Source organism: Leptodactylus fuscus, chromosome 2, assembly GCF_031893055.1.
Source record: "Leptodactylus fuscus isolate aLepFus1 chromosome 2, aLepFus1.hap2, whole genome shotgun sequence".
Taxonomy (NCBI): domain Eukaryota; kingdom Metazoa; phylum Chordata; class Amphibia; order Anura; family Leptodactylidae; genus Leptodactylus; species Leptodactylus fuscus.
The window spans coordinates 115,477,589-115,498,173 of record NC_134266.1 but is presented as its reverse complement, the minus strand read 5'-3'; the positions used below and the strand labels follow the sequence as shown (position 1 = coordinate 115,498,173).

Here is a 20,585-nt window from a genome sequence, read left to right as displayed (position 1 = left end):
AATGGGATAAGAAGACGTTGATAGAATGAAATGACACTTAATATGTGAATGTAATGATAATGTATGCAAGTGATTACAATATTAAAGCGGAAGATGATATGATTCTAGTCTGCAGCAGTCCAGGTTTCTCATTCACAACTGCAAACAAAGATGACTATGGGCTCGTTCACATCTGCGCCCGGGACTCCGTTATGCAGGTTTCCGCTTCCTGCATAAAACAGAGCAGGAGACGGAAACCTGCAGGAGTTCATTTGAATGGGTGAGAAAGATGTCTGGCGGTGAGTGTTTTATGCTCTCCGCTGCGAAACCGGGTTTTTTAATCTGGACACAGAGTCGGACATGCAGTACTCTGTCTGGCTCACGGCCAGACCCGCTCTGTGCTTTCCGTCTTCTTGCATGCAGAAGACGGAAAGCACAGAACGCAGGTGTGAACCTAGCGTATGGCTAGTTGTCAAATACAGGACACATAATGGGTGTCATGAAACCAAATTTCCTTCTGGTTGGTGCCTGGAAGTGATTGGGGCAGAGAGAGGTCATACAGCCCTTCAATGTTAGTAGGTGTGTATATGGTGGAACCATTGCAACAAATGTCCTGCGGAAAAGCATAACATGATAAAACTCAACAAATCCCATTATAAGATAATGGGATCTGCTGGGTGAAGGTGGTGCCATGAGATGAAGCCAACAATATGACATGGTTTACAATTATAACAGAATCCACAATGCAGGTGTGAACGGGGCCTTACATTGTGTTGTCTGCATTAAAAGTTCATTAAAAAGTATATTGAGACTGCAACGAATGTTTTTATATGTATGGCAATTATATTGATGTACCTATCCAACCAGTGCTTACGATATTGAATGAGTAAGGCTAGGTTCACACTTTTCAGTTAGTTGACAGAATAAAAGATACATATGGCGGACCCTCTGTTTGCATCCACCACCATGACAGAAGCTTTCTTCTGTTTTGTTTACTTTAAATGGAAGGTAAAGTCCACACAAAAAGAACATATAAGATGGTCTGTATGAATCCCAGTACTCACTGGATTTATTGGATTGTGTCCCCTTCCATGGCTGACAGGAGACCCACTTAGAATCCGTCACCTAAGAGTCTGTCAAAGACTGGATCCGGTAATGTGACTGGTGACCTGTCTGGGTGCGTGCCATGATGATACCACTGCTCCCAAACCTCCTAACAGTGAGCACTAGATGGTGGGCAATTTAGCGAAACAACCCTCCTGCTTCTCTCACTCTAATGATGTATCCCCTCTCAAAGTCTGTCATTTGGCCGAAATATCTTTGAATGCTTCAGTGAAGTATTTCGCGCAGTCAGCAATAGAGATGGGCGAACCTCTCAGGGTTTGTTTTTGGTTTGGGTGGCTTAGGTCCAAGATTTGTTTTGGGTTGAACAAGTTCATTATGAACCACTCCTTAAAATGGCTTATAGCCTAGTGTACAACACTCTCTGGGCTACTAGAAATCTATATATCCAATTTGTAGCTCTCTATGGCAAACACAGCCAAAGTTGTGTGAAAGAGACATTATTAATTATTATTTATTAATTATTATTATTATATGTGGGGGATGTGGGTGTAAAAAAAAAACAAAAAAACACATTCTTTTTTGGGTCTCCTTGCGGTGTGTGGTTCTCTGTTTCCACCTCCTTGGTGGCGTCTGCCGCTCCCCTGTGATTTCATGCACCCGGGGTCAATCACAGACCTCAGCAGTGACACGGCAAAAACCAAACAATTTGGAATATTCGAGTTGCACTCGGCTCAGTTTGCATCGGCTTCCCCATCACTATTCAGCAATCTCAAATGGAAAGATAATTTTACGCCCTCTTGTGGCAAGACCCAGTATCCAATCAGAACACACCGGTAATCATTTACATATATGTCTGAGCCATAGCAGCATACAGAGTTTTTCAGAAATCCAAAATTTCCATGTGGGTGTGTTTTTTTTTTTTTTTTTTTTTTGGGGGGGGGGGTGCAATGAGTATATGTTATGTATTTTAACAATATAACCCTTGCATGCTCTTAAATATCTCCCACTGCTATTTTACACAAAAGATTCATGAAAGACCTTCCCTTATAGGAAAGAGTAGTAGCTAAGGTACAAATAAGGAGTGACTTGAGGTCTTCTCACTCACAAGCATGGACAGATACAGATTTGTAGGACTCAGATTAATTGTTATATACCAGAAACAGTCTTGTCTATTGATGAAGCAGCTAATAATGAACATTTAATGTGGAGTATTCCTACACAGCGAAGATGAGAATTTGCTCTCTCCCACTCGGTCTCCTCCTCCCTTCTAAAGCACAGTGTTGCGTGTTTGGTCTGTTTGGGTCACTGAATGTCACAGCCTCACCCCACGCTGTCTGTATATACACTAGCTGAGCACGCCATTATCTTTGCCCAAAGGTATCCTTAGTCATAAAATCCAGTTGTACATGGACTTCACTTTATTGTCTTATGTTGGAAATATGTTCCCATTGTCAGGATAACTATAGATTTCTCAAAATGTATATTTTAAAACTGACACATCACTCTCTTTCCTCTAGTTTATGCGTGGGTTTACAACAATAATACTACTTAACTTGTATATTGTCTCTAGAATTAGAAGATAGTGGTTTGCAGAACCGTGTATTTTAGGGCAGAAATTTACCTGTATCTAGTGGCTACCATATAAGATTGCTATTTTTTTTTTTCCATTAATTTACTATCACAAATTGTGGCAGAAATGAGGTGCAAAATAGCCAAAATTTTAACTCCATGAATCAATGTAACCATAGAAACGTATCTAGAATAAAAAGAGAATTGTATAGCTTTCACATCAGTAAAAATCTAGCAATAACTGTAATTTGTCCTACTTAGATGATCTAAGGATTATGGGTGTATTCTGCATTACTGTATTATATTTTATTGGTAGCTTAATTAGATTTATATGTATTCCTAATATAATAATTCTGTAATATATTTCTTCTTTCTCTGCATTGTACCATTCCTCTGTTATTCCTGCCAGAAATGTATAAATACACTGACAACTGTGTTACCAGATGGGGGGCAGTGTCCCGAAACACTGTACATAACACTGTCTGACTAGTGACAGTATGTGTGTCAAAGTGTGTGTCTCTGATACTAATTCCCATGAAAAATGGGACATGGATTTTTTGCTATTTCTGAGCATTTGTATGTGTATGATGTGCTTAGAAAACAAATCACTTTGTGTTTTTCGTCTCTCCTCAGAACACCACCAACCTGCCTGACCCTTAACAAAGTGGATTTCTGTGAACAGCAAGTCAAGACTTTAAAGGGGTTGTCCAGGCACAGTAAATTACAAGTTACTCCCTATGCACAGGAATGGGTAACTTGCTGATTGTCGGGTGTCCCACGTCTAGGACCCCCATGGACCTCGAGAATTGGTGTGATTCACACTCCAGTTTTAACAGATTGACTGTTGAACTGCATGCCGCTCCATTCATTTGAATGGGGACTACCGTAGATAGGCAAGTAGTATATAGTACATCCTGGAAATTAGCAATTTGAGGAACCAATAACGGAGGGGTTGTCCAGCCACAGTAAATTACAAGCTACCCCCTATCCACAGGATTGGGTAACCTGCTGATTGTCGGGCATCCCACAACTAGGACCCCCATGGACCTTGAGAATTGGTGTGATTCACACTCCAGTCTTTAGCAGAATGACTGTTGAACTCCATGCCACTCCATTCATTTGAATGGGGACTACCGTAGATAGGCAAGTAGTATATAGTACATTCTGGAAATTAACAATTTGAGGAACCCAATGACCCATGTACACCATACACCATGCAATTTGTATCAAAGGATTACATATTATTTTACTAATTTACTTATTAATTTTTTATTTGCTATATTTTTGCTAAAAAAGGGGGGATCTAATCATTGCTACATTGTTACATAGAGGTAACAAAATGTTATCTTATGGTACCTACTGGTACTTTGGAATATAGTGATCATGAAATCGGTTTTGTAATCCAGTTACTATTTATACTGGAAATGTTCAGTAGAATTCAGAAACTTAGTCAACTTGGAAAAGTATAGAAAATATTAAGAAACTAGTCTAAATATACAGTAGATACATAGTATACATAGTATACCAATGTCCCTGGAGAGTGGTGGTGACAGAAGGGAAAAAAACTGGACCTACAAAAGCAAGCTGTATCTTGCAGGGCCAAGGGCGTGATAGAAAAACCTCCCACCAACCAATCTCCTGAGATTGGTGTTCTTTTTTAAGTAGACATATTGGAAGATAAACAGATTACCCGATGTACCTATAGTGGGTTGTGTTAAATGTGCAATCTATAAATAATGAATGTATTCCAGGTATTTTTTAATATAGTCATAAATTACCTTTACCCTACAAAATCATTGTTCTGAAATAAACAATGAATAATGCAACATTTTAAAGTCATATTCTAATGTAGTATGTAAAATATTTCACTCTGCACAACAATTGTGTTATCCATGATACAATCTTAATTCCAAAAAAGTTGGGATGCTGTGTAACGTAAAGAAAACTTGGAAATCTCTCTCAAACCATATTTTACTCACAAGAGAACCTACAACACATCAGAAGTTGAAGGTTAGACATTGTTCGTTTCATTTAAGAAAATGAATTCATTTAGAAACTTAAATTTAGAAATTTGAAAAAAGTTGCGGCAGAATTAACAAAAGGCTGTAAAAGTAAGTGATACTAAAGAAAAACAATGGGAGAGCCAGTTTTCAACTAAGTCACATGGCTGTGTGAAGAGGATGTAAGAGAGGCAAAGTCTCTCAGAACCAAAGACGGTCAGGTTTATCAGGTTGTGAAAAACTGTATCCAAAAATTGTGTGGCAACTTCAGAAACATATTCCTTTGGATATCCCATCATCTACAGCATATAATAGCATCAAAAGATTCAGAGAATGTGGAGAAATCCATGTCAGCATTGGTTACTCATGTTCTATAGGCCTTCAGATGGTACCACATTAAAAAAAGATATGGTTCAGTAATGCAATTCACTGCATTGGCTCAGGAATGCTTCCAGAAGTCATTGTCTATGAACATGGTTTGCTATGCAATCTACAAATGCAAGTTAAAGCTGTATTTTGCCATATCCGCCTCAAAATCCTGACCAAAAAGACGACTCCTATTGATTTCAATAGGAGCTGGTCAGTTCTTATTTCCGGGAGCTGTTTTGTTCCAGCTCCCGGAAAAAGAAGCGAGATGCTCATACTTCAGGCCATTTTGTCTCGCGATTTAGCCTGCAGACACTCCCTCCTCCTGACTAGGCTCATTCACTGGGCCTAATCCGGAGTGTAGTGGGTGACTGGATGCCGGTGCAGTGCACCGGCATTCAGTCATGGCTACCCATATTTTGGTCTGGAACCGTTCCGGACCAAAAAACCATGTGTGAACTTACACTTAGAATAAAGGATGAATAAAGAGTAAAACTGTTCATAGATATAAGATACAGCAATTGTTATATCTCAATGAACCTTCTGCTGCTATGATGTATGAACATAGCCAAAAAGGCATGTTATTTTGATTGGGGGAAGGGAGATAATTTAAAACCAAACTGATTGAAATGTACCATATCCACTACATTAAAAATCTGGCAAAGAAGACCTTGCACTAGCAGCTAGAATCCTACATTAGACATGCCTCTCCCAAAAATGTAGCATTTGGTATCCTCACTTCTACCTGGTGTTTAGACGTTTAGTTAAAAAAAAAAAAAGTGGGGGAGGGGTTGCTACATAATGGTAAACAGGATAAGTATAGATAGTGACATGGAGAATTTAAAAAAATTATCAAAAATTCTTTAAAAACTCACATATAAACTTTTTACAAACATTTTTTTTCTGGTGACCTATTCCCTTTAAGTGTCCTTAAATTGCTTCTATGGAAAACTGCATCCTGAAGTCAAGGGCAAAGTTTCATGTCTAGAGGAAAACCCCGACTGTTTCTGGGCATCTGCCATTGGGAGAAACAATGAGTGCTGACTGCGGTGGCGGCTACATTAAAGCTACAATATGGAATATCTTCTACTAAAGTAAGTGCAAAGCGACAATCCGCCTTACAAAGGAAAATAATAACACTATATAGTATACAACCACAAAGAAAAACCCTCTTTGCATTTCTACATAGACTTCATAAATTGAAGACCAGTTGTAACCTGCTATGAATAAGATATCGAGAACACAACGCAGTGTATCTTTAAGAATATTCTTTCCTGACAAAAGAAGCTCTTATGAGCAGAAACCTTCGGATTTCATTGTTACTTTGTTCATATCATGTCTTGAAATACTGAAAATGTAAAATTCAAGAAAATGATAACTACATGCTATATATGAAAGCACATAGGTACCTTGTATGCCAAACAAGGCTGGCCTTATCTATGTGCTGAAGGGGCACCACAAATGACTGGTATCTAAAGTTTGTCATCCCTACAATAACTGCATAGCAGTATTATTCTGATATCATATAGCACTGTTATTTGGTCAATGCACAGTATGGCGGTAGTATCTGAACACTGTATGGTATTACACCGTAAAGAATACCGTTTGCAGTCTATAGTGATGCCGATACTTTATAAATTGCTTGGAAGTGTTTTGGCTATTGTCTGGTACGGTCATTTCTGAAACATACTGTATCTGTGCGGTGTTTAGAATCAGGTATTGAATGATATGGTTAAATCTGTATACAAAGAAGGGGTGCATGAACTTCAGATACATCCAAGCATACTATCCAGTGTATTGCCAGCCTTGGAGCCAGAATAGATACCATGTATTACAATGTGCAAATACAGGGCTAAGCTGAAGTTCTAAGTGCAATTGCATGTACAAAAGCCCTAAGTTTGTCAGGTACTTCAGCAAGCCCCATGGGGATACTAGGGTCAGTCCAGCATATATCAATAGCCTATTCTAAAAATAGACAATCAGTGCTATATTCCAAAATACCCTTTTAGGCTGTACATGCATTGAGTAAGCCAATGACACAACGCCTATAGTGCAGAGTTATCTCATAGGACAATGATGGCGAACCTATGGAACGGGTGCCGGAAGTGGCACTCAGAGCCCTCTCTGTGGGCACCCATCTGTGGAACAGATTATACTGTGTGGGGGCCACTGTGGAGCAAAATTGTACTGTGTGGGAGCCACTGTGGAACAGATTATACTGTGTGGGGGCCACTGTGGAGCAGATTAGACTGCGTGTGGGCCCTTCACTATTTATATCACACAGTATCTGTTTTATTGCAGATATATGATATTAGGACAGATCATAATAACACTGTGCAGTCACGATAAAACAGATTTGTGCAATGTAAATAGTGCACATTAATTGTTCAAAATTATGCCGAATGCAGTACAAGGTTGTTTATATAAAGAGTTTTGGGTTGCAGTTTGGGCACTTGGTCTCCAAAAGGTTCACCATCACTGTCATAGGATATCAATCTATGCTGACGGTTTTCCCAGTGGCTTTGCAATTCAGAGGATGAATGCAGAGGGATTTCAGCACATATGTAAAAGTAATCCTATTTTGGCTATTTTTTGTAAAAGTGCCTTTCAGGTAAATATTCTACTGAAATTTTTACAATGGAAAATACATGACTTGAAATGATAAGTTATTCCAAGATCTCATGTGAAGAGTTAAGATTTGATAATTATAAATCTTAAGGTGTCGCCAACAGAAAATTCAGTTTTTTCTGCACAGAAACAAAGTTATATATACAATATATACACAAAATTAGGTAGACATTGGTAATTTCAGCAATACTCATTGCTAGTGGATGCATAAAATAGAGCATACAGCTACACAGAGGCAAATGTTATTCGTGCAATGGGTCGTAGTGAAGAGCTCAGTGACTTTCAACTTGGCACTGTCATACAATGGCACCTTTCCAAGAAATCAGTTTGTCAAATTTCTGCCCTGCTAAAGCTGTCTTGGTCAAATGTAAGTGCTATTATTGTAAATTGCTATAGTCTAGGATCAACAATGGCTTTGCCATGAAGCAGTACTCCACACAAGCTCACAGAATGATCGAATGCTGAAGGATTTATAACACTGATCAACAACAAAAGACTTTAATGTCAAAATAAAGATAGTTCTCTAGTTAATACAGATAGTGAGAGATAAACAGATATATACTCCTCAATACAGAAATTGTAACACATGCTAATGATTAGAGATGGCTCTATACAGTGTCACAGAGCCTGCTAAACTGAAAAAATCTAAAGTTCTTAATGTGTTATATGCTGCTCACCCAATACATAGTCTTGGAGTCAAAGGTAATCTGAAAAAATCCCATTATTTAAGGAAGGGTCATACTGTTATTCATGCTGCCACAGCTACCGCCACTGCCACCATTCAACCAAACATATCATGTGGCCTAGTTCATCATATTATTCCATGCTATACTGCTATTCATGCTGCTACAGCTACCACCACTTAGCCAGACATATCCTGCGACCTGCTTGATCCACCATATTATTCCATGCTATACTGCTATTCATGCTGCCACAGCTACCACCACTTAGCCAGACGTATCCTGCAATCTGCCTGATCCACTGTATTATTTCATGCTATACTGACATTCATGTTGCCACAGCTACCACCACTGCCACCATTCAGCCAGACATGACAGATACCACACTTCTGATGCCTCTATGTTGGCATCAAAAAACCCTAAACCATTTAGATTTTACATCTGCTCCCATAAAGGGATAATTTTTAATGCCTTTTTTTTTTTTTTTGAAATGCCAATTCTTCATTCTTATCACACAGCCATGAAAACACGGCCACAAGTCATGAAAACAGGCTAATTTTTCAATAAAACCATTGGTTTTTGCAATATAACTGCCATGTGTATAAAAACCATGTGCAAGCACCTTTCCCTAAAAAAGGGTAATTTGGGGGCATTTTAAATGTTAAAATCCATAAAAGTGAGTATCGGCGCAGTGTATGGTTAAACTTGGAGTTCATATCCACTGCTTCCCATCCATTTTTGCATAGACATATATATATCACTTAATTTTGACAGAACTTCGGCTCTGTTTGCTTTAGGCTAATTTCACACGGCAGATTTTGGTCCGGAATTTGGCGCGGATGGGGTGGGCCATCTGACGGAGGTGGACACTGTGTACATTATAGGCAAGTCTTTCTGCATTAAACTACCAATTTCTTGGTTATACATCCTATTTCTATGTTACATATCCTAGACTTACTTTATGGACTTAGGTCTCCTTAGTTCATCTCTTGCAGTTGCAAGTGATCACCTATGACTTTGTATATGGGTATGTTTATCTGGGGTTGTTAGGCTATAGTATCGGTACATATACTTACCTATTTATATTACACCTCTTTGTGTTATTGTAACTAGAGATGAGCAAATAGCATTCGATCGAATACTACTATTCGATCGAATAGTAGTATTCGATCAAAAACCTCCATTTGCATAGTTATTGGTGTACTCAGTCGAATACCACGCAGAAAGGCGGGAAATATTAGTTTCCCCTCCAACCTCCCCTGGCGCCTTTTTTTTTTAACACCAGTGTCTATGGAGGGGAGGTATTCGATTGAATATACTCGCTCATCTCTATATACTACTGTTAGGGAATGGCAGACGATAATTCCCCAGAAGCTGCTGGTGAACCCTGGAGGGAGGGGCACAAGGGACAGTGAGCCCTAAACTGAAGCCCCCCGCTTTCCCTTCCTATTGCCAGATCCTATTCTAGGTAATAGGCGACAACCACGAAGACAATTCCTTCCTGAATACGTGAAACACAAAACGCAGACAAGACGAACAACAACAAAGGGAGGTCAGCTAGCCAGGGTTCGGTAACAGGAGAGCGATGCAGTGCCAAAACGGAGTCCAAAAGAATTGTCAGTAGGGAAGCCAGAGGTCAAGGATTAGAGTACAAGTAATATAACAGCAAGAAAAACCAGAAAGCTAGAGGCAATAACCGGCACCAGTGTGACTGTGAGCCAAGACTAAATAGGGGAGGAAGAACCCGCCCTGAACCTGATAGGAAGGAAAGCTGTCAATCACTGAATGGACAGAGGGAACAAGAGCAGAAGACGGGTGTGGTGCAAATCCAATTACAACACTAGAGCCGCGTTCACACAGTGCAACCAAAAACCTTAAGCAGATTATCAAACTGCACACGCCTCCTGCACCACAGCACGCAAGCAGAGGGTGGCGCAGAGGCCCGAACAGGCAGAGATGTTACAACTACCCCTTTCAAGTTGTTATAATACTTTGTACTATTTTGTACTCTGTTCTGTGTCTCCATCTCTGTTTATGGCCTTCTTTTGTAAACTTGTATGTGTCCTCTCGTATTTTTATTTATTAATAAAGTTTTGGGATTTTACCTATTTCCTTGTACTTTGAGTACTTCGCCATTCTATTTTCCTCGTGTGTTTCGGATTACAATACCGCCTCTCATTGAACTCAATGGGAGCCGGCCATTTCGTTTTTTCCACCAGTGGGTTTGTTCCGCTCGCGCAAAGAAGAAGCAACGTGCCCTATCTTCCGCGGCTTTCATGGCGTGTCACTCTCTCCAGACTAGGCCCATTCATTTTGAACTAATCCGGAGCTAAATTCCGCAAATGGATGCCGATGCATCCAGTCTAGGATAGCCATTTTTTGGTCCAGAATCTGAGGCGGCATCCTGCCTCAAATTCCGGACCAAAATGCGCTGTGTGAACTTAGCCTAAGAGAGGTTCTTATGAGCCCCAACAGTGCTATACATTATGTTTGAAGCCAATTTAAGTGGTTTGTACTAAACTTACTCAACCTAAAGCTAATATTGGCCCCGAATCACCTGAAACTAAACAAATCTTGAGATATTCACGCATCTCTATTAATGTGCAAATGATAAAATAATGAAAAAAGATTAAAAGCATCTAGATTTTTCCGTACTGTGCACTTACACACCTTGACATGTTATTAATGAGGATATTAATGGTTGTCTGAAAAATGTATCGCCTTGCTGAATGCACTTGGACACTCAAATCATCATGATTGGCCGCTGGCAGCTCCTTCTGCAATTGCCAACCAATGATGTCCCCGAATATGTCCCAACATTCAGAGACAAGTCTGAATGTGCTGAAGGCCATAGCAGCACATATAGGCCATACAAGCTACTTACAGTAGCACGAGTAACATGCAGCTTGGCGTTGTCCTGTTGAAAAGTAGCTCATGGGAGACTTTGGAGAAAACCAAATTAATGAAAAGCCGAGCTGAGTGCACCTGGAATGAAGACTAGAAGAGCCTTGCAACAATACATTATGCCACCCCACACCATAATCCCTGGAATAGTACCAAACTGATACTCCCTTGTGAAGGCCTCTTCATAGCAGAGCCCATGACTTGGTCTCCAGACAAACTTCCAGGTATCTTTGCCTCTGGGAACAGACTTTATTGCCATGTTGCTGTGCATCATGATAGCTTTTGAGAGCAGTGGTGTGAGCTCAATGGAACATCTATAACTGGACATTGGGCTTGTAGCCCAAAGTCGTGCAGATGCCTTCTGATGGTTTTTGGCAACATTATTTGATGCCCTAGGCTTAGAATGAGATATGCAATTTCAATTCTAGTATATGATGGATCATTATGCGCCATGCTTCCAATTAGATGTTCAGTCTATGCAGAGGTTTGCCTCCTCGCACCTCTTTCTGTCATTCCAGTTTGTTGTTGCTCTCCCAGTCACCTGGACACGCAATGTTGAACAGTGCTGACATCTCAACTGACAGCCCAAGCGCATAGTGATCTGCCAGAGTGGAAAACCAAGGTCTCTCAGTTCAAGTATTCTGTCTCTCTCAGTCTGCAACAAAGTGGCAATAACTGGTACACCGACAAACAGGAGGTATCACACGATCATCCCACATCACTTGATCCAATTTTTGAGAATTGCCTAAAAAACTTTGGTTTCAAACGTTGCCCTCCCACATGCAACAGATTGGAGCCAGGTGCTTGAGAATCATAGTGACACCTGCTACCTCTTCCATTTGCATAACCTTACAGCTTGTCCATCTTGGTGTTGCAATCTCGATGTTGAGGAATGTATGTGGAGAGGACCAGCACCAAGATTGTGTCAAAGGCCACACAGGATGCCAATCCAAAATCCAAATGTTATTCAGGAGGTTACAGCACCACAGAGGCTTGCTTTGGGTGATCAAATAGCTTTTTATTTATTCGATCAAAGTTGGTATATCACAAAGGCCACAACCTCTTCATAAATTTTTCAATCTCTGCGCCAGTCTGGTCATTCATTAAGAATTTTGTACGATGTGCCAGCCTTAATAAATTTGCCTCATAGAGTAATAGACTAATCAGAAGTACTCTTACTTTTGATATGGAGTGCTGCCTACTTTGTGAATTTATCTATGCATCTACATACCTTTATCTATCTGTCTATTTTTCTATTTGTCATTCTATAGCTGTCTACATATCTTTATTTGTCTATCACTCTGTAGAGTGCTGCTTATTTTTTGGATTTTACTATACAGTCATTGGCTCTGGATTGTGCACCCAACCTTTTTTTACATGATATATAGAGAAATGTAGATCAACAGAAAGATACTATAGCTATAGGTACATAGATAGATAGATAGATAGATAGATAGATAGATAGATAGATAGATAGATAGACATATTTATATTATATTTATGTTTAATTAAAAGATAGATAGATAGATAGATAGATAGATAGATAGATAGATAGATGAGAGAGAGAGAGAGATAGGAGAGAGAGAGAGAGAGATAGATAGATAGATAGATAGATAGATAGATAGATAGATAGATAGATAGGAGATAGATAGATAGATAGATAGGAGATAGATAGATAGATAGATAGATAGATAGATAGATAGATAGATAGATAGGGAACAACAGATATAGAGACAGAGATGCATAGATATATATAGATCAACAAAGAGATACTATAGATATAGGTACATGGATGGATGGATGAATAGACAAATAGATAGATAGATAGATAGATAGATAGATAGATAGATAGATAGACTAGACAAAATATATATATATATATATATATATATATATATATATATATATATATATGACCGCACCAGTAAAAGCATAGAGTGCTCAATAATGGGAAAAGGATCTATTCTGTTCAATCTATCTATCTATCTATCTATCTATCTATCTATCTCCAAAAAAGCTGGCGGCACAACAAAAAGTATGTGGTTAAAAAAAAGTGAAGGAGGTTTATTGCCTCATGCTGCGACGTTTCGGTTCCAAGAGCATGCTCTTGGAGCCGAAACGTCACAGCATGAATCAATAAACCTCCTTCACTTTTTTTTAACCACATACTTTTTGTTGTGCCGCCAGCTTTTTTGGAGATAGATAGATAGATAGATAGATAGATAGATAGATAGATAGATCCCTATGCTCCCTGGCTCTGCCAGATCGATCAGCACCAGAGTTCACTGTGTATTAGAGCAGATTAAATACATGGTACATGGAAAGGAGTTTCTCCATGTGGGGACATAGGCAAACCTTTTACAGTATGCAAAGCAAAGAAGAATGTGAACTATTAAAGAGAATCTATCACCTTTACTAAGATGATTCGACCACTAACACCGCATTACCAAGCGTATTACAGTCATAAACCCCATACCTTTATTAAGTATCTTAGTTTTGTAGATTTAAAGAAAAATAACTGAATCCTTCTATAAATAGGCAGTTTTTGCACTAGAGGAGGGCCTGCAGTTACCTGGAGCTCAGACACCTACCATCTACTTCCTACACCACCCTGTGTAGTGAGAGATGACTTTCCCACATCCATGATATCACCCATCCGATTTCTACTACAAGCGCAACGTTCCTAGGAGAAGTGCTTGGGGGAATTGATAGACTTCCTTAAAATGTGTAAAATATCAGGCGAGGTTCACAATAGCTGTGGCCTCTTCATCATTTAGGCCCTCCAGGGGCCCGAACAACATTGAACTTGTCCACTAAAATGGTGGTTACCTGCAGACCCCATAGACTATAGTGCAGACTTTTCTCTCTGGAGACTTCTGGATAGGTTGAAGAATAAAGCAATAAAGCATAATAATGGTAAATAATACATATTACAAATATCAAAAATTCTGCAGCCATATAGAGAATACAATAAGCTAAGTATATAAGAAATGTTCAAAAGAGTAAAGAAGACGTAAGAAAAAGGTGGAAAGGGAAAAGGTTGTAAAGACATGAATGATGTGAAATAAAGGAAAAAGAGAAATGATAAAAGAAGCTAGAGACAATAATGAAGGGTTTGTGAACAGACTGTATAGGAAGAGAGCGCTCTCGTGGTTTAGAATGAAGAAAGCACCAAATATTAATCCCATACTTTTTGCTATGAAATCAATCTACTGTTCCTTTAAATCAAGTGGAAAGGCAGGGAATTCCCTCTAAGAGTGCGGGTGGGGGTGGGAGGGGGAGCACACTCGTCGCCGTGGTTACGGGAGCCCCAGACGGTTGCCATGACGGCCGGCGACAGGAGTGTTACCATAGAAACGTGACTGGGTGTTTGTGGGGACAGAGAGAGAGAGAGAGAAAGAGAGAGAGAGAGAGCGAGAGAGCGAGAGAGAGAGAGAGAGAGAGAGAGAGAGAGAGAGCGAGTGCTTCTGTGATATATACTGATACTGTGTATCACCTCATATTGCTTCTAAAAAAGGATGTATAAGTAACACTCGGAATGAATAAACCGTATACTAATGACTTTAATGAAAAGCTAGTTAGTGATAGAGGGAAATAATAACTTAATCCATTTATCTCATTCTGAAATACATTATTTACTATCAATTTTAATTTAATGAGCGAAAAAATTAAATCCGATATTAACCCTTTGCATTATTTCGAACCGTCATGCATTTGTGACATTTTCTATCTATACATAGATATATCAATCTGTTCGGACAAAAGAATAGAATATCACTGGAATAGTTAACAGGGGCGAATTAATAGAAAAAGTGCTATAGTATTAAGATTTTCCCCATTTACTATTCATATAGTGTGTAGTGGGCAATTTTAGGTAAACGGGTTAGTTATCTAGCGGGATTCTTATTTTACGTACATCGTGACTAAAAGACCTGCTGAGAATCTCGTGGCGCAATGCCATATTATAGATGATTCAGAAGAAGATTTCTTTTGACTTTTATACATGTGATTTAGCTCTTAGAGTTCTTTTATAGATTATTGGTTATGATTCTAAATATACTTTAGATGAAATATACATATTTCTTTCAATAGGAGATGTGGTTTTCAGGGGGAATTTACTAACAAGAGGGTGCTAAAGCACTAGACATTTTTGCCTTGAGGCTCTTAAGATGTAAATCCGGTACTGGTGATAGTCAAGGTTGAATAAATTGCACAAGTGAATCAAACCATTAAGATCAAAGCACTGACTATAATCATGTAGGGATTTCACTCTCATTAATTTGAGGATCCCCAAGTACGGCTTGTTTGTCCTTCATTTAGGCATTATAAATTCAGGAAATTAAAGAAACAATGCACAGCCTAATACATTGATTTACTATATATAAGATACAACATAGGATGCCAAAGTGCTGAATAACGGCATCAAATCTAAAGATCTTCTAGTATTGCAATACATCTTTTTTCATGCTAAAGTTCAATATGATTAATTACAGCAAATATATTAGTATAAATATTGCATGAAAAATAAAATGATTACTAAAAAAGTCAGAATATTTAAATGGTCCCTTTAAGGCTGCATTCTAACTTCCCTATGTAATTGGATGGCCATGGGTTTGCATCTGTTTTTTTGCATCCGTTACAGAGATATTCTAAATGGCTGTAAAAATGTGAAATGGATGGTCCAGATTTATAACACTGGTCGATGCTGGATAATAATGTTAGACTGTCTGATCTAAGTTTACGCCATTTATGAGTTGGCGTAGTTTTTCGACAAAATTCGGAAATCCTGGAAGGTAGATTCGTCGGAGGACTTATCGGATCCAAATATTAGATCTGATAAGTCCTTCCTATCAGCCATGACCAGGAAGCTATGGAAACAGATCAAATAGATGCGGAGCACTCAAGCCCAGGGGTTCATGCAGGGAAGGCCACTGAGACTGGGTGTGTATAGGTTTGTATAGGCAGCCCAGCTCCCAGCAGGTAGATGATAGCAACTGCAAAGCGGAGTCTGCTTCTCAAAGAGTGAGGCCTCATTGGTGAGGATCTCCCAAGTTGTGACAAGAAGAGATCATATGCTGTACAGGATTTACAATGGTGGCACCAACACAACACTATTGACACCATTTGTGCCTATTGTAATGTTCTAGTGACTTCAGATCAACTGAGATGTTTAAAAGATTTGGCATGGACTATGGGCAATGATGGAGGTTAGGTATTACTGGTGGTGACGCACCACTAGAAAAAGACTAAGGTAGTCTAAAAGTCTGGGAAATTACCATATAAGCAATCTCTTTATTGGGTCTGCATACAGGGCTTTGTAAGGGGCCTGATGTCTGTATTTCAGGGGTCATAAAGTATGTACTGTTACAGATCAAATGCCGTACAATGAAGGTGAGTCCTATATAAAAAAGTAGAGCATAAGTAACATATTTGTTGTGTCACGCTGCACTTGCTTTTTATTCCTATCTGTGGAATCTGTCTGTCCCTAATCAAAATTTGGCAAGTATACAATAGCAGAAAGCAAAAATGCTCCATCAAGTTAAAGCTTTGAGACCTAAAAACTGCTTTTGGGATTGTCACTGACCCAAAGACCATATCTATTCGTTACATTTTGGATATTAACTTAAGGGGAGGATATTATGCACATAGTTTAAGGAGTTTCGTATTCAAAACTATTAAAAAGGCTTCTAGGATATTTTTATTTATTTATTGACTAATTTTTAAGTCAATGGGAGCTGAGCTGCTGTAACTGTGAGAAGCCAATTTACAGGGCATCAAGTTATTTGTAAGGATAGACTATAAACATAAAAATCTTGACTTAGGGTTAGTTCACATGTGAATACCGTGTGGCATAATTTGGTCCCGAAAAAAAGCTTCAGGAATTAGGAAGCTGTTTTTGGACACTGCGGCGTTTTTTGTACCGTTTTTTGGAGCGTATTTTTTTTGTTTTTCCCTCCCGGACAGTTAATGGACCTTAAAAAACCATGTTGCGGTTTCCGCCTCCCATTCACTTGTATTGACTTCCTGAGGCGGAGTCCACCTCAACAAAGGTCAAGTCGCTTCTTTTTTCCGCTTGCGGAAAAAATTGCTAGTGGTAAAACGAACGCTAGCAGTCTCCATAAACCACCATTGTGAGGGGGCAGATTATGACGTGGATTCTGCGCCATAATCCACCCCCTCTGTGCCCGTGTGAATGAGGCCTTAGGCCGGGGCCCCACCTGGTGGAAACGCCACTGCAAAAAATTTACAGTCACTGGAAAGTTGCGAGCAAATCCACCCACACATTGCAGAAAAATATGTGCATGCAAAAATGCTGTGATTTCCAAAACCATTGCATGTCAATTATAACTATTGAAACACTGGAGGGTTCCCTATAGGTATAATGGAAGCAGAAAGTCTGCAGAGGAAACCTCTTCTGACTTTCTGTGAAAAAACACAATATATTTCTGCTGTGGTTTATCCTGCAGCGCATTTTTACAGCGCATTTTTACTCTTCTAAAGACAGTCTGTCAACAGAACCCAGAATATCATTCCAGATAGATAGGTTCTAGGTTGGGCTCTAGGTTAAGTTAGGGCTGTTGTTCCTGAGATATAGCCTTTACGAGCTCTTTGGAACAATGGGGCTTGCTGCTTATCTCTTTGGAACAATGGCAATGCCCTCATTGCGCCAAAGAGCGTCTGCATTCTTAGGTTGATTCATCAGTTTCTGGTGACAGACTCCCTTTAAGGACCTATCCTAGGGAAAAGTTATCAATATCAGCTACTGCCAACTGAATGGTGGGGTTGCCGGGTGTCACTAATCTTATGACCTGTCCTTAGGACAGTCTTTTCATAGAAGCCAATAAAAGTTAAACTTTTAACAAAGCACGTCAAGCATACAACTTTATTAGTACATGACTTATTTCATAAGGAACTCGAAACACTCTCTGTAAATATGTACTACACATAAAATGTCTGTATGATGATAGATAGCAGGAGACAGTATAGCATATAATAGTATATACACAGTAAGTTCTACTCCATAGATGATCCTCTTATCATATTAAAGGCGTTTTCCAACTAAAGACATTTATGGCATATCCACATTTGCCCTACTGCTTAACAGGACGCGACCATGTGTTAAGACTTTCCAGCTATGGTTGGGCTTAATGGAAACAGCGTAGCTCTGAGCAGTGTAGAACAGTGAGCTTGGTTGTAACTACTATTCACTTGTATGTGAAATACAGAAATAACGTAGCTCACGGTTCTACATTATTTTTATAAACCATTCACTCAGAGATATTCCGTTTCCGCAAAGCCTGACTATAGCTAAAAGTCTTCTCATGGAGGTTGCAGCTGGGTAAGTAGAGGGGCGCAGAGGCTGAAGGGCTCATTTTGAAGATAAGTCAAAGTCCCAGAGGTGCACCCTGCACCTATCAGACATTTATGGCATATCCTATAGATATGCCATAATTGTCTTTTGTGGGAAACCCCTTTACGAAATGAATATATTTATTGAAAATGCTAATATTTTAATTCATCTTCCTCTTCTGTTTCCAATTAGACGTGTTCTTTCTGTCTTCAAGGAGAAGTTTAACATTAGAAAGGAATAGGTTTTTCTTTTCACAGAAACAGCCTCTCTCTTTCAGCGTGCTATGTCTACTATTGTATTTATGCCCCATTCATATTAGAAGGGTGATATCAGAAACAGTTTACAGTTAGAATGGTCTCTCTGAATAATGCACTTTCACATTAAATCCACATTTATTTTTTCACGATTTTTACTTATCTTTTCTCTTACATAAGCTCTAAGTTCCTCTATCACATTCTAGTACTGTGTACTTATATACAGAATATATAATATATGTATTTGTTAAACCATAAGCCGATGGACTGAATATACTCTACTTTGGACATTAGACCACAGAACTCTAGTTTGTGCTGAGACATTAAACAGCAATGTGTCTCACTGTCTGCTTTGTTCAGCTGATGACAATTGTTCCTGGCAAAGAACATGTCTCCTAGTGCGATTACTTTAACTATCAAGACCTTTTCCCTCACAGACAGAAGATGTGTGCCTTTTCTAAGTAAAGGGTGCTTGAACTCTTGCAACGTCTCTGCCGGCTTCTGTCCACCATCCTTAACTGGAGAACAGCTCATAACACTCAGATCACAATGCAAAATGAATATTTTGGGCAGGCGGACCACTACACCAAACATACAACAGCGGGAGACTTTGAATCCAGCTATACATTGGGTGAAGACACCTATGGTCAGGCAAAATCTTCAGTTCTCATAACCCTATTATGACCACAATCCTACCTGGTCTTACAATTTTCCATACACAACCTACTTCTTTCTTCACGGATGAAAAAAACCTGCAAGTATGACTACTTTTAGGCTAAGTTCACACATATCGTCCCTTTGTAAGGGATTGCAGATTTACAAGTTATTTCTGTTTTGGAATTTTTCCTGCTGTGTGTGAATCCAGTCTAAGATGTACATTGTAATAATTGGAGGATTCTGTTGTGCTGATTCATTTGGCTCAGTGTTGGCAGTGTGTACACAGGGAGTATTCACCTGGCATTAAATCGACAATGCTCATCCATGTGTGAACTTGGTAACCAAGAATAACATAGGAATAATTAATTCCTCCACATACATAGTTAGGATTAAAAACCTGGAGGATTAGGACACTTGTAGCCAGACCAAGAGCCAAAGACCTTTTACTAGATATCATTTTTGGCTATTAATAGTATGTCTGTTATTTATTTATTCCTCTTGCTTATATAGCACCAACCTATTACATAGTGCTTTACAAACATTGTTATTACTCACTGTCTGAAGTATGGTTCACTGGCTAAATTTCCTATCAGTGTGTCTTTGGAGCATGGAGAAAACCCAAACATGGGAAAAACATAAAAAATCTACACTGATGTCCATGGTCAGATCCAAACCAAGTACTACAAAGCCATAGTGCTAACCACTGAGCCATTGTGCTAGTCAATGGCCTTCTGTTGTAGGCTATATCCTGGTTCCAGGACATCGGATATTCACACTACAAAGATACCCTTTCATAAATAACAGTAGTTAGTGTAAGTGGTCAACAGTATCAGAATATTGCCTTGTGCATGCTCCCCAATGGATGGATATGATTGATATCAATCTTACAGTATGTCTTCTAGACTTTAACAAAGGAGATTTCAGACACACGCACTCCTCAACATTAACATTGTAACACCAGAAAGGACAAGCATAGCATGTGGTACTACTTTATTGTTCCTGGTCATAGGGTTTCAGAAGCTGTATCATGGGATAATGGGATATTGATGATTAGAGGGGTTCCAACACCCCCCATGGATCAGCTGATATCCCCAGATGCCAACACCAAAACGAAAAACATGGCTCCATAAAC

At 39.2% G+C, this 20,585-nt stretch overlaps 1 protein-coding gene across 1 annotated transcript in view; it reads right to left on the bottom strand.

The window, feature by feature from the left end:
• FOXO6 (forkhead box O6) overlaps positions 1-20,585 on the bottom strand; it is a 71,359-nt gene that overhangs the window by 15,340 nt on the left and 35,434 nt on the right. The gene's annotated exons all lie outside the window — the stretch shown is intronic.